The sequence below is a fragment of the Pyxicephalus adspersus genome, chromosome 6, assembly GCF_032062135.1.
Source record: "Pyxicephalus adspersus chromosome 6, UCB_Pads_2.0, whole genome shotgun sequence".
Taxonomy (NCBI): Eukaryota; Metazoa; Chordata; class Amphibia; order Anura; family Pyxicephalidae; genus Pyxicephalus; species Pyxicephalus adspersus.
In genome coordinates this window covers 89,142,257-89,156,932 of record NC_092863.1, presented here as the reverse complement: position 1 = coordinate 89,156,932, position 14,676 = coordinate 89,142,257, and the positions used below count along the sequence as shown (strand labels likewise).

General features: G+C 40.4%; 1 protein-coding gene across 1 annotated transcript in view; it reads right to left on the bottom strand.

Moving 5' to 3' along the window:
* Positions 1-8,902, bottom strand: part of ZNF532 (zinc finger protein 532) — a 48,455-nt gene extending 39,553 nt beyond the window's left edge. The window contains exon 1 of the mRNA XM_072416542.1: positions 8,568-8,902. The gene's annotated coding sequence lies outside the window, so the exon portion shown is untranslated. The remainder of the gene's footprint in view (positions 1-8,567) is intronic.
* Positions 8,903-14,676: the final 5,774 nt, after the last annotated feature.

The window sequence follows — 14,676 nt, the reverse complement described above, 5'->3', positions numbered from 1 at the left end:
AATAAATAGTATTTATATAGCACCAACATATTACACAGCTCTCTACATAAGTTAGGGGTTGCAAGTGACAGATAGATACAAACAATGACAGGAGGAGGAGAGGACTCTGCCCAAAAGAGCTTACAATCCACTGTGCCTTGCCTTTCAGTCCAAAGCTTTCATCAACTGTCAACTACATTTCCAACCTGATACATGAATACACCACTAGCTGCTCCTGGCGTTGTGGTTACTGCTTCTTCATACTCCTGAACTGCAGCCATGGTTTAGATGATACGTAGTGTCTGACCCATGGTCACCCATAAGAAACAAAACGGGGTGTTAATGAGCAATTCAATACTGCCTGCCGCAAAATGTTCAAACTCTGGTGCATTAACAACCACCAAAGTGGTGGAAGTGGCCAAGTGGCTGGTTGAGTTGAGTTAGCAAACCCCTTTCCCAGGAGCTGATTGTGCAGAGTAAAACTGGGGGTCCTCAGAACCAAGGTTCTGTAGGCAGCATTCATGGAAGCATAAACATTTTTTTAGAGGATGCCGGCACAAGTGTCATTTTTCAGGGAAGACACAGTTTTCCTTTAAATGCATAAATGATTTCTGGGAAGAACACACACCAGGTTTGATCAATAAATACTCTTAGGGAATACCTAAGATATCACACAGCAGACTAAACTTGCACAAAGGAGATACAAAATACAATAGAGTTAAGAAATACTGATTCATAAAAAACTGAAAATCCAGATCACAATAGAGTCCTGGCTTTCATTCCATCAAAGGCATAAATTGTCTCCATAGTTGTACTTATGTATGCAAGAGGCATCCATATTTAAATCACAACATATGCAACACAAGAGCACAACTCGAAGACAGTTGTCACTCCATACAAGGAAGTTCATTTTATAAACAAGAATGTATGCATAGAATGGTTTTCAACTGGTTCTCAAGCTGACCCTACATAAGTTTTTGCATTGCCACAGGGATTGATATATCAAAGCTTACTATGAATGGTGAAAATAGACTATCATGGGAAAACCTGGGTGATCCAGCAAACCTGGAATAGATCTCGTCCAGAAGTGAAAATATTTACTAACTAATAGCAAACAAATTTAAATAATTCCATTTTAGGTTTGCTGGATCACCCAGGTTCCTATGATAGTCTATTTTCTCCAGTCTTGGAGAGTATAGATAAATCAGGTCCATTGTTTATAAGGTATGTAATGAAAATGGATAGGGTTTTATTTTTCTGTTTCATAAGCATGTTGATGGGGGAGCAATAAAAACTAAATTTTATCAGATAAAAGTTTATGTTATTAAGCTTAGATCTACGTTAACCACAGGGTGCCATTGCAGATCATCTAGGTGCTTAATTCAGGTGTGACTGAAACTAGTAAAACCAAAGACAAGCTAAGCCTCCAGACAATTAGCATTCTTTATAATGAGTTGGCAGCTTCTCTCAGTGGTTGGTCCACTTTAAGCACAACATTTATACAGCCCCAGGCTGGCACAGACAAGGAGGTCCGCTAGAAAGGTCTAAAGGGATACACTGTATATACCACTTTACCAATTGGGCAGTGCTAATATAGATCTAAAATCCTATAATTCTTGCACATATATAGACAATACATTTTAAGTTCCCTTATTATTTTTAGGTTTACATGTAAGTAATGTTTAATGTGACTTACAAATTTTCATTAAAAGTGTATATGGGCAAATAAGTCTATTCAGGCAGAAGTTGCCTGAATAGTATTTTTGCTGTTTGCTTAGTCAGCTGAACAGATTCTCTCCGAGCTCAGGGGGTAAATTGCTTTGGCCCGCTTCTGTTGAAGTTTTCAGACGTCTGTGTGGGCAGTAACCATATGAATGTTTCACTTCTGCAGCCAATCATGATGAGTTTGTTCAATAGTCTGTACAGTACAGGGAAGGTGGTTAATGTTTTGAAGTGACCGTGAAAATTGTTGTTGGAACTTTTGGCCTTGCCCAGGGGGTCTGTTCTATGACTCTCGCCCATTTAGGGCCCAAGCTCAGTGACATGCTAATGATCAGTTTCCCAGCTGGAGAGATCAGGAGGAACTGAAAAATAAATGGCTGGCTAATTAAGCATCCAGAGAATGCTTAGAGGAAGCTGCTGATGTTTCCTTTAATCTCTCTTTGGATTCCACCCATTGTTACATCAACCCGGCCAATCAAGATAGAAGATCAGAAATCCAGAAGAGAAAAAGATGGTGGCAGGTGAGTGTATTTAAAAAGTTGCAGTCAGCCAGGTAGGTTTATTTTATTGTAGAAGGAACATCTTGCGTTTCTGCTGCAATAATGAACCTGCCTGGTAGCATTTTTTTTTAATTTTTACATTTAGTTCCCCTTAGGGTTCCAGGTTTTTTTAAGGGGTTCCGGACACCATTTTGATGCTGGTTGAATCTATAGAGGTTTTACACATTAGCCAATCAGAAGCAGAGCCTGCACAAAGATGCCACTGAACGTGCAACACATAAGTTTTATGGCTCATGTAGACATTTTCCTGCATTTTACATGCATTGAAGTGTATAGATCAGCAAACTACCCAATTGCTTTCACGGTTTAGTTTGAATGAGAGTTCTGGGAATGCACTTGACCTGCTTTGCTTTTCTTTCCATGGCTCTTCCCATTGATATGCATTGACAAAGTAGGTCAAACATAGGCTTTTGCTGCATTTTCAACTGAATCTCATGCAAAGCACTGCATTGGAATGCAAAAGACCATGTTAGAGAACAATACCCATCTATGGGGTAATTAGCTTTAGTGGACTTTAAATAAATAAATAAATTTAATTATAAAGAACACAATGCAGGAACTCAATAGAAACAGTTAAATACACCACCTAAATTCCGTCATGTTTACTGTTTGGGAGGCTTTTGTTTGAACACCTCTGCCACAACTATGATCACTTGACATAGGAACCTGCTTCACTAATCCATTAACCTCCCTGTCGGTCTAATTATGTCAGTATTTTTATGCCAAAAGCGGTATATTGTTTTGCACGGAAATGTATTTTACATTGTAGGCCTATGATTCTTAGGCATAACTCACCAAAATAAGTTGAATATTTAATAAATTTAACAATTTTTTAAATATTTGCACTATCTTCTCCCTAATCTGTTGCAGGCACTGCCACCTTCACATGGTTTTCTTCTGGTTTCCAGACCTTTGGCCATCTTTATTGGCCAGGCTGGGATGTTTACCCTGGGGTTTCTTTCACCTTGCAAAGGTGTATTTAATGTTGGCGCTTTAAAAATCCAGTGGCAAATCAGAGTGTCCACCGCATTTCCTGGCTGGAGGATGCCCCCCCCCCCCCCCCAACTTTTCATTCCTTGGACCACACTTAATTAATTAGAATTTTATTTTATCAATCATAGAGGCCCAGTATCAAATGTGGGTATTACCATATATAAAGCACCTTTTTAGCCCTTTTCATTATGATCTGCCTACACTGCATATAGCAGTAATTTTTTTAATTTCGGGGAACCCTTGAAATAACTTTCAGGTTTTAATGAACCCCTGCTATAATTACTATATCCACAGCTCACAGTATATTAACCTGGTGATCAGTAGGAAAAATGCCTCTTACACTGCTGGTTACTGGGAAGAATATCACTCTTACAAATAGAAAAACAGATCATTGGTGTCAGTTAATCTGATTGAAGAGGCACAAATTGCTCATTGAGCAAGGAACCCCTTGGCATCCTTGGAACCACAGAATCCTGGTTGAGAAACACTGGTATAGAGAATACAGAAACTAATAATTTCACTTGGAATAAAACAAGGTATGTTTAAAAATTTGGGGGAGCGGGAAGTAGGAACCTGGAAAAGCAAAATATAGCAGATTAAACCTCAAATTTAACTGGTTTACTTTTCCTTTCTCCCCACAAGGTTGTTTGTGAATGCATGGGAAATGGAAGTTCATGTGGTCAGTTCCCGAGCCTAGAAAGAGCCTTATCTTCTATTCCAAAATCAGAAAATCAGATAAATCTCATGCTGTTGAGATTTACCAGGCAGAAAGGGGCATGGAATCAGATTTAACTTTGAACTCTGCATTTTAATAAAAAACTGATAATCGGGTTGTAGTTGCAGAGCACGATTTGAAAATGACAGCATTACAGAGTAATGGTTTCTATAGAACTGTTTGAATGGTAAAGAAATGACCAATACTGAGCTGCCAGGAATTCTGCTGCAATGCAGAGCTGTGGAACGCTGGGTATGTACAGCTGTGTGCAAACCTTAAAGTGACCCTCCGTGTTTTCACATAATGCATCTAGAATAACATTACCTCCTAATTTTATTTTAAATTCATATCAATGACTTGGTAGCTGTATTGTCTGAGATTCTAATACCAATGAGTGTAAAGTGTATTGGATAGGGAATATCTTTCCAGTCCTTGCTGTGGTTGCAATCCTTTTCCTCTTTATTGACATCTGATATATGTACACACTTCCAAATATAAATAGGTTCTTAAATGATTGTTCTGTATTTCTTGCTTCTGTATGCTGCACTGCACATTGCAAGAACAGGCCACAGATCCCTCAGTTTTTACAAAAGATACTTGGTCTAAGTTCAAAGCAATGGCTGGTGGGCAGTCATTGGGCAAATTGATGGCCTACCAGCCGCCAACACCAACTTGTTTGAGTGCTTAACGGCAGTTTTGATGGGCTGTTGTCTGCATTTATCAACTGTTCACTGTAGATCCTGAATACCATTGCAGAAGTGGTTATATGTAGTTGTGATGGGGTAAATGCTCCCCGTTACAATCTTTCATACCAGATCTTATGATTTTAGCATTGATTGTGACTGGCTGTCAGTTGCCTTTCAAGGCACCCATAACTAGCTGTTGTATGTGCACAAACCTTTTGAAAAATTGCTGTTAGCTTGGGGCCCAGTCCTTTGGGTCCATTAGCTGCCTATAATCTATAACAAAAGATGTGGCCTAAATTACACAGTAAATCAAATAGTTATTTCAGTGAATATTCATTGCAAAAAACAGTAAAAAAGAAATATTGATAGGTTATTTGCCAAACTTGAATTTGGTCTTGTAAAAGTTGTACCACCCATTGCCATTTTATAATGGTCAGTAAGGCCAGTCATTGAAAGAATAATAGGAAGGCTTCAGAAGTGGAGCCAAGGTCCAAATCTGCACATGAGGTTGGATGATAAACACCACACTAACACAAATCCTAAAAAAAAAAAAACACTAACAAACTATATTAACTCAGTATATCAGAGTCTGGTTGGCCAAGCAGTTGGCCAAGAATGTTATGTGTTATGGGATCTCCCATAACAATGGAAGGAGCTCCCAGACATTGTTCATAACTTGGCTGTTAATTCTGCTGAAATCTCCAAACTCAAAAACATAAGTAAAATAGAACAGCATGTGGTGGGACAGAGGAAAATGTTGGTAGTAGACACCCAACAACAGGGATGTAGCAGCCTAGGGCACCAAGATGCATCTGTAAAAGTGCATTTCAGGGAAGATAAAAGCGAGGAAGATCAGTCTATGAGAAAGGTTGGAGTGATAATTCCGTTTATGGTGGAAACCATCACCACATTATATTATGGAGCTCATTATGTACATTTGCACCCCTTTTCAATGTACCACCATGCAAGAATGAGTGTTATTGACAGAAGCAATGGTGTGCTCTCTAATTAACCTCAACATGATCCATCCAAAATGGTGCTCCAGTTTTCATGGTTTTATCAGGCCCTAAATGCCCCCCCCCAGCAAAGACAAATCAGGATCTACAAATACAATAACCCACAGCAGGGGCCACATTCTACTAACAATACAACTGTTGATTGGTTGCTTTGTATAAACTGCATTCTGTGGAGTTGCTATGTCTCCTAGACACAAATGCAAACCATGACGTCACCCGAAAAACCTAAGCAGATTAAATACAGTTTCCCGAATCTCGATCAGTAATTTATATATTCTAAGACACAAAAAGCTCATGCAGTAATACAAGGTATTCTTTGTGGAAGTGATGTTAGTGACCATTAATGACTTTCGACAAAAACAAACAGCAGATTGAGATTTCATAGGAAAATGACCGGTCAATCCAGCCTGCCCAATAGACTATTTCTATTTTAGGCCAGATCTTTAGTAAAATAGGAACTTGGTTTTTATATTTAAACACAACAAAGCCCATCTGATGGAGAACAAAGGCTTGCCTAGCTCATGCAGGCCTGGAAAATTCCAAACCTGGCCTAGCCAGAAGGCTGTAGAGAACACAAGGGATGACCATGTCTCTGAGTCTCAGGCATATAAATAAATAAAAGGAAGTGAAAGGTTTTCAATACGTTGATGTCGTCACTTACGTTTTTACAATATTTCGGGTCTCCTGGTCACCTCTTGCAGCCATGCTAACACAGGTTTTGTGGTGTTGGCTCCTGCACGGATACAGGGTAACACAGCTGCAGGCAATCACACTGAAGAGGGAGAGGAGGGAAAAAATCCAATCCAGCAGGGCTTGCCTCTGCAACAGCAGCAGTAAACAAGAGAACCTGTAATAAGGACGCTCATAAGTCCAGTGCCCCCGTAGTGCAGCCACCTACTTGAACATGGCTCCAATTAAAGCCACATGGCTTCCATTGGGCAGCCTCGTTGGGTGTCAAGGCAAGGAGTGTTTTTAATTGAAAAAGGATTCATCCGCAGAAGCCATCACACTGGAGTACATGCAGAGTACATACAGGGCGTACTAGCAGCAATGCAAACGTTCTTTAAGCCTGACAAAGGGAGGCCTGCTTTTCACAGCTCGGTCCCCCTCCCCACCAACACTGTAGTGTGTACAAACAGCAGAGCCTGGGATATGGAAGCAGACTTGGCAAAATCAAATTGTATTAAAAAAATGTGCAAAATCACCAAATCAGGGTAAAAAAAATATTATCAGGGTAGGAAGGTTACAGATCCTTCTATTTTGGAAATCATGAGTGTGCCATATTAGCTGTTCTTTTCCAGATGAGAACAAAGCAGCAAGGCTCACAGCACATCCTTCCTTGTAAATAAGGAAAGGAATGTCTGGAATTTCAACTTCTAAGCCACGAAAGCTTACAAAACAAGAACGCCTGGGATTTAAGCTGACCAAAGGCTGGTCAAATGCACCGTGAACAAAGAGTAGAAGCATATCAATTACATTGCCATTATTGTGTGTTATCATTACAGCCCCCCATAATCTGCCTAATTTTTCTTCCACTGATCGGCTAATGTTTGGTAACTTATATTTTGCACGTGACGCCCTACAATGTATAACCATCATAGGAACTTCTTCTGAATACCGGGTCATATATGTGTGGCCCAGTCAGCAAGGACAAAAACATTTGGGCTACCATTGCTGACCTTTATATTAGCTTTCCTAATAATCCTCAGGCTTCCATATTTTCTTGGATGGGGGAAACCTATATAGCAAGTTCAATCAGAACTCCAGATGTGCATAGTTCTTTTAGTTGAAATGAATACAGCCAGAGGATCAGTATGATAGATGAGTGATTATCATTTTCATATGTAGCAAAGACAGTCTATGTATTTCTGTCTTATCAGGTTTATTTTATGCTGGCTATGGTAATGCAGATAAGGGACGAAGTTGGCGTCTGTTCATTAATTAAAAAATTGCCAAAAGCAGCTGAGATGTTTTTGTAAAATGACAATAATGACTATGGTAGGGACATTAGATTGTGAGCTCCTTTGAGGGACAGTTAGTGACATGTTTATGGACATTGTACAGCGCTGCGTAATATGATGGCACTATATAAATACTGTGTAATAATAATAATAATAATGATGATGAATGCACCACAAATGGATTATTACATGAATTGATTATATGTGGAAGTTATCCATAATACTTTGACCACATATTTGAAATCTGGCAGTAATAAATGTGACCTTTTCAATAGCAGTGTTGGAATTATGTATTTCTGGTGAAAATTTGTATAGGGTGATGCCACTCTAGAGTACCAGTACGCCAAAGTTGCCAAGTGTCCATGTTTCTACAGGATATTCCCACCCCCTGTTCTTGAAAATGTTTCAGGCCACCCACTTCCCATGCGCCAAAGAATGTTCCACCAAGCAAAAAGCTGCAAACAAGTTCCTGTGCCATGCGCTGTGAGATGGAAACAGGAATCCCTTCTTTCAGTGTTGGAAACTGTGCCATATGCAAGTTTACTTTTGGGCACAGTTTCAACACCACTTGAAATAATTTTGTAGTGTAAACATGCATTTGCAAGTGATAACAAATACATACAAGCTCTTTAACGCGCACAGATGACGTAGGGTAAAAAGATATGTACGACCAAAGAGCCTCCATTCTCCATTACAAGCCTTTCACTGTGCGCATCCCCAACCTTCCCAGAAATACCGTCCAGTGGGTCCAAAAGTGCACCGATTTCAAAAACAAAAGATACGCTCAAACGCAGTGGCCGTTTAAACGCAAACCTGGATTTAAACGGTCAACAGCAGCAATCTGTTTGCTGCAGCTAGAAAAACTGAAGTCAGAATTGATCATAGCAAAGACAGACTGGGAAACATGTTGTGCCTTGTTCTTATTCACAACTTACCCATTCCAAAATTTCCCCAAGGCTTTCTTGATCACCTTGTTTTCTCTGAGGAGCCCAGTTTTCACAGTCATTCACTGGGCATCTTTTCACTATTGTCCTCCATTTTTTTTCCTGTCTTGATTGGAGCTGTGACAAAGGCAGCTGAAGGCTGGGGCCGGTTTAGCGTCAAGCAAGGCTGCTTATTTCCTGTTGTAGGAAGTAACAAGAGATCACTCCAAGGTCGGAATGTGTTTAGTGGAAGTCCATTCTGAAAGGCTTTGTTTTCAGTCCTCTGCTCATTCATTACAGCTGCCTCCTGTGTCTAGCCCTGCTCTGCCACGCTCTCCCTCTCCTCTCTCCCAGGCCTCCAGCTTAAAGACAAGATTCACAGGCTCACATCAATGCGTGTCCTTTTTCCCTGCACCTAGCTTTGCCTTTCATTCCATCTGTGCAACTGTGATATTGGACACAATGCTGATAGGAGTCGATACAGCATCCCATTACAGCTATTTTGCAAACAATAGCAAAATCTCAGGCTATGCCTCCCATGTTCCAGATCAAAATTTGTTATTGTATACCCTGAAAAAACATATTTAGAGCATGGAAAACTGAATGCGGCACAAATCCTACCTTGTGGCACCATTTCCATGCTGTAGTTGCACAGTATGCACACCTATGGGCATATTCCATCATTCTATTCTATGGCGGAGTGGATTCAAGGTATGGACACATTTATGTAGTGATATGCCTGCTAGATATGGTGCCCAATTACCACATCATAACTACGCAATCTTGTGTGCCATTAATTGGTATGAATACTTCCTTAAACACATGACCACATATATAATTACGTGGAAAAATTGGATGCATTTTCAAATTAAAGCTCATAAAGGAAACAGCAATGTTTACAAACTCATATGTTCCAAATATGCAACACTAAAATGGCCACTTTGGTGCTAAAGGTTGCGGAAAGGTTGACATATTCAAAATTGGATTCACATTCCTCTAAAAACAATGCAAGTTTCCTCTCTCAGCCAATTTGATACTGTTATCCAGTTCCCTGGGGTTGTATGCCATCAGGACTGAATCACAGACACTTTGTCCAAAGCTTGTGTGAACAAACCAGAGTAGTGGACACTTGGTGCCAACTGTCAGACGATGTGGTGGGGAAAACCATCACTAAATGTAAATAAGCCTCAGATTAGCAGAGATCTATCTTTCAGCAAAAACATTCCATTGTAAAATAATCAGGAAAACCAGCACTTGGTATCTGCTGTCCACTTGCCATCCTTATAGAATACCATGCCCATGCCCCACCATTTAACTCCAGATCTGCCATGATAAGTTGTGTGCATGCATTTGTTTTTTTATTTGTTGCTTTAAACAGCAGAAATCACGATAATTTGATTGCATGAACTAATCTAGGTAAAGAAAAGACAATAATATTGAAGACGTAAAGATTTTTACCGGTTACCAAATCACAGCCTTTGCACTTTGACCTTGCGGAATGGCTCCACAGTGGCTAAGATCTCTAAAACTTTTATAATGCATAAATGGCCAGTAAGTCACACAAATTAATTATATCTGTAACACATTTGCAGCATTTTCCCCACCTAAGCTTATTTAATGGGATGTGAATTGCAATGTAAAATATGCAATATCCCATAGTAACTGATAAGCAATCGTTAGTGCTATCTGATCGAGGATGAATTCTGATTGGCTGCAAGGGGGGTTTACCGCACAATCCACATACTAGGCAAAATTATCTCTGCCTTCCCTACTTTAAAAGTAAGTCCTCAGGCCTTTAATAAAAAGACAAATGGTAACTACAAACAATAGGCATGCAAAGAATATTACAGAACATGCAAAGTGCAAATTTACATTACAGCTTCCTGGCATTCCATTGTCAAATTTTTTTTGCGTGTGATATTTGCTTTACCTGCGTTAATTTGCAGCTTATATCCTGGAAAATTCCACTGCATCCTGCAAACATCAATTTTTTTTAATTGCAGCGAATGTTTCCCCCTCCCGATTGTATGTACACACCTAATACATGTGTGTTTATTGCAGATGTCACATACCAGTGCTGTGTGTCTTATGGGGATTGCACACTGACTGGGGATGATATCTCCTTGCAATGTCTTCTGCTCTGTCCCACCGTAGTAGCTCAGTCACTGCATTGTTCCTGAGCTAAGCTGCTTCAAACCAGTTCCAGCCGGATCTGGACACCCTGCATAAAAAGGGAGATGGCAACCCTAGGATACAAACCATTAGTCCCAAAATCATAGGCCTTGGCTCATCTAATTCTGATAATATTAAAGCTTAAAACACCCTTCCCCCCTTTTTTATCCACATACAGATTAACCATTTCATTTTCTGGGCTAATAATAAAAAATTCACATTGGCAGACAGAGAGAACAAAGCAGGCTTCTTCGGATGCTGGGTTGTCACCCATACAGGGCCTCTTTTCTTTAAAATAGATACACGGGATAAAATATGAATGTACAAGAAAAAAATGTTACAATAAAAGAACATTTGTTTATATTGATTGCTGAAGGAAGAAAACAAACACATGGCAGGCGGTGTACACAAATGTACACATATAATAATATACACAAAACCGTGCATCCGGGTTTGACCAATCTCAATGTCCTTTGAAAATGGGGCAATATTATTTTCATATACAAAATACATTTTTTTTCCATTGTATTCTACACCAAAAATCATTTTGGTAAATGAATTTTGCATGGACCTCAAATTAAAGCGGACCTAAAAGTGAGGATTTCGCTCATGCGCACTGCGAGATTAGGTGACAAGTGAAGAAGAAGAAAGAGGAAGATGATGGCGGCGCCTGCTGACCCGTCCATTCCTAAAAAGAAGATGGGATGGTGTGGGACCAATGGCTTGGGACCGACTGGACTATGATCGGGGGCTATCGAAGGCTTTCCATGTGTACAAGGAAAGTGTTTTTTTTATGAATGTTCCACTTTAATTAGTTTTGCAATTAACAAACCGAACATCGTATTTGAAAATACATTTTATAAACATGCCGTGTGTTTTGCTGATATAAAATTCAGTGTTTAGCTAATAAAGTTCACATTGTATTCTTCTGTCAGTATCAGGTTTTGGGAGATGTTTTTGTGCTTTACAAATGGTGTGATAATGTTGTGTGTTTATAGCACTAATGAGAGTGGCAATTTGCATTTACACTGCAGAAAGGAGCTGGAGATGTGTATTTAGGATAATGAGAAGGCCAAGTTTCAGTTATACGAAAGAAAGGAAATCGGCACGTGTACAGCTGTTGCCCAAAGCAAAAGATCAAATTTCACCTTAAACTGAAATAAAAATAAACAATAATTATGCCTGGTCAGTGTGGGCAAGAATTCTCTTGGGTTATGCATGTGCACAAAGAGTTGTAACTGGTGGCACCCTTGCCCCGCCCAACTTGGGAGTCCTAGCTGTTTGTAATAACTGCTGCAAGCTTGTTTCAAGTTCTTTCAATTCTCCATCGAGCTTTTGTAGTCCAACGTCCAATGTCCAAACTTTTTAACCACCGATGAACATAGCAATATGTGTTTTGTTTCGCTCCCCAGCTGGACTTAGCTATAAAGTTGAAAAAAAGCTTTTTGACTAAGCTCCACCAGTGGGCAAAATGGGTCGACGTTTGCTTTGATGTAGTACATCCCTGATTATTTTTGGCTAAAAAAGTTCGGATATTAGTGCATGTATGGTGTGTGGCTAGGGACTCTTACGCCTTCGCATTCATAGCTAAAGCCGCATACACACGTACAATTATAGTCATTGGAAAGGATCTTTAACAATCCTTTCCAATGACTATGGACTGCCCGATGCATGAACGAGTGCTGTACATACAGCGTTCGGAGGATGGACGACGGGATCTGTACACACCCCAGATTCTCGTCCGTTTTTGGCCCTGAGCTAATTATCGGACGAGAACCATTGGACGTGTACGTAGCTTTAGTTTTGCACTTGCTAAAATATGTGTTCCTATTACTAAATATTTAAGCAATATGGTAAAAAAGTAAACTTGTTTGATGCCACTTATTTTTGCCATGTTCAAGCTTTGCAACCTTCTTAAAATTTTGCTTTAGTGTTGAGCTTAAAAAAACTTGTCACTAAGTGGAGGGAGGTAAACTTCTACAGGTATGACCAGGAACCAATCAGGTTGGATCCAATCAAATACCATACCTTAGCCATCCACTGTTTGGGATGAAATAATCTCTAGGCCATGGTTAACTCCACCTGCAAATTGGGGCTCTTCCAACAACTGAGAAAGGGAAGGGGATGCTGGACAGAAAAAATCTTTAAGCAGAATTTAGCTGAAAAGAAGCTTTTTAACCTAGCCAGTAAAGGAATTTTGACAAAACCTGGTGGCTGTACAGGTAGGTACATATGATAGATAATTGTTGCCTCAAACCAATGGCCATGATCATCTCAAATGAAAATCTAGCATGTACAGCACTTCCCTGATTATGTTTAGTGATCTGCCAGGATGAACGCAGTCATTTCGTATGGGATGCAACGCAAAGAGTTATACATCCGAAATCTTAAGTCTGCAGAGTGCCTAGAATCTTACAACCAGGCTTTCATGTAAAAACGTAATAAAGTAGAACTATAATAGAAATAAAGCACATAGCTTGCATATGATCATCATACTACTGGAATCTCCAAGTTATACAGGTCAGTTTCCCAGTCCTGTTGCCAGATGCCTCAAACCTGGACATGTTCTGGTACGCACATACTGAAACAGTTTCCTGAGCTGACTTTCTGGCCCTACCCCTTGCACGTCATAAAGTTTAATATTGGCCAGTGAGGCCATACATCTCATTTATGGGTTAGCATTATGGGTAAAAAGGCGAAAAGGTCAGAGTCAGTCTTTTAAAGCAGGGTCAATATCTACATATTGTGGCAGTGTTTCATGACATTTGTAACATGGGGGAACTCTTGGAAATACCTTTCAGTTCTTCAGGGACCCCCTGGTATAATTTTTTCGAACTTAGCGATCCATGCTCTAAAAACACACCCCGTACCGTGCTCGGTAAAAAAGTGTGAGTGCAAAAACACCCCACAAAAAATGTGCACTGGGGTACTATTTGTGATCCCTCCTCTGAAGAGGAAGGGCCACCCTATCCCCAAACCCTCCGAAGCGAGCCCACCCAGCCGAAGCTGGGATAGACTTACTTGCCCCACTGGCCAAAGCCAGAAGGGGGCCTTTTCTCCATGGGACCGCCTAAGCAGGTCCCAACAGATACTAAGCTGGGAGCTCTCCCGAAGAGACGCTCCCACTGAGGGAGAGCGCCTGGCTGTTACGCCAATGCCCTCTCCAAGACGTTAGGGCTAGCCCATAAGGGAATAGCACCCTCCATCAAAACAAAGTGCCAACAAATACCACACCAGTGACAGTGACAAACATAAAAATACATTAAAAAATAAGTGCACACTGCATAACACACTGGGCAGAGTTTTTAAAAATTGCCTATCTGCACTAGCCGCAGCTAATGCACAATAAAGGCGATGAGCCGAATCAGCATAAAAAGTGCGTGACGGTGCACATTAAAAGTCAGTGGGTTCCCAGCCCAGTGATTTTTAGGTGCCCCTGGATCGCCACCCCAGGGGTACGGCACTCAAGCGAGATTCGAAAGCTTCTCAGACCGAGTGGCCAGACCAAGCGTTCCCCCCACCAACCCCCTGGTATAATTACTAAGTCCGCAGCCCACAGAATGTAAGTATGGTTGTCAGTGGGGAAAATGCCTTCTACATTGCTGTCCAGTAGGAAGTATGTCACACTTACAAATAGCCAAAAATATAATTGGTGACACTTAACCTTGCTAAAGGAACCTTCAACAATCTCTGGAGGAACCTTGGAGTTGCATGGAACCCTGGTTGAGAAACATTGTATTAGAACATCCAGGGATTCTAGTCCTGAATTGGGTTGAAAAATAGATCTGATATGCAGTCACTTCAAGTGTCATGCTAGGTGGTGCCAGTGGCGAACTTAATATTTTATTTCCAAACTTACTTTTCACCCTATTTAATCCTCTGCCCCAACTTAATTGTATTTAGGTAGGTTGTGCTAATTTTTACAAGAATAAATGGCCATTTTGGGGTC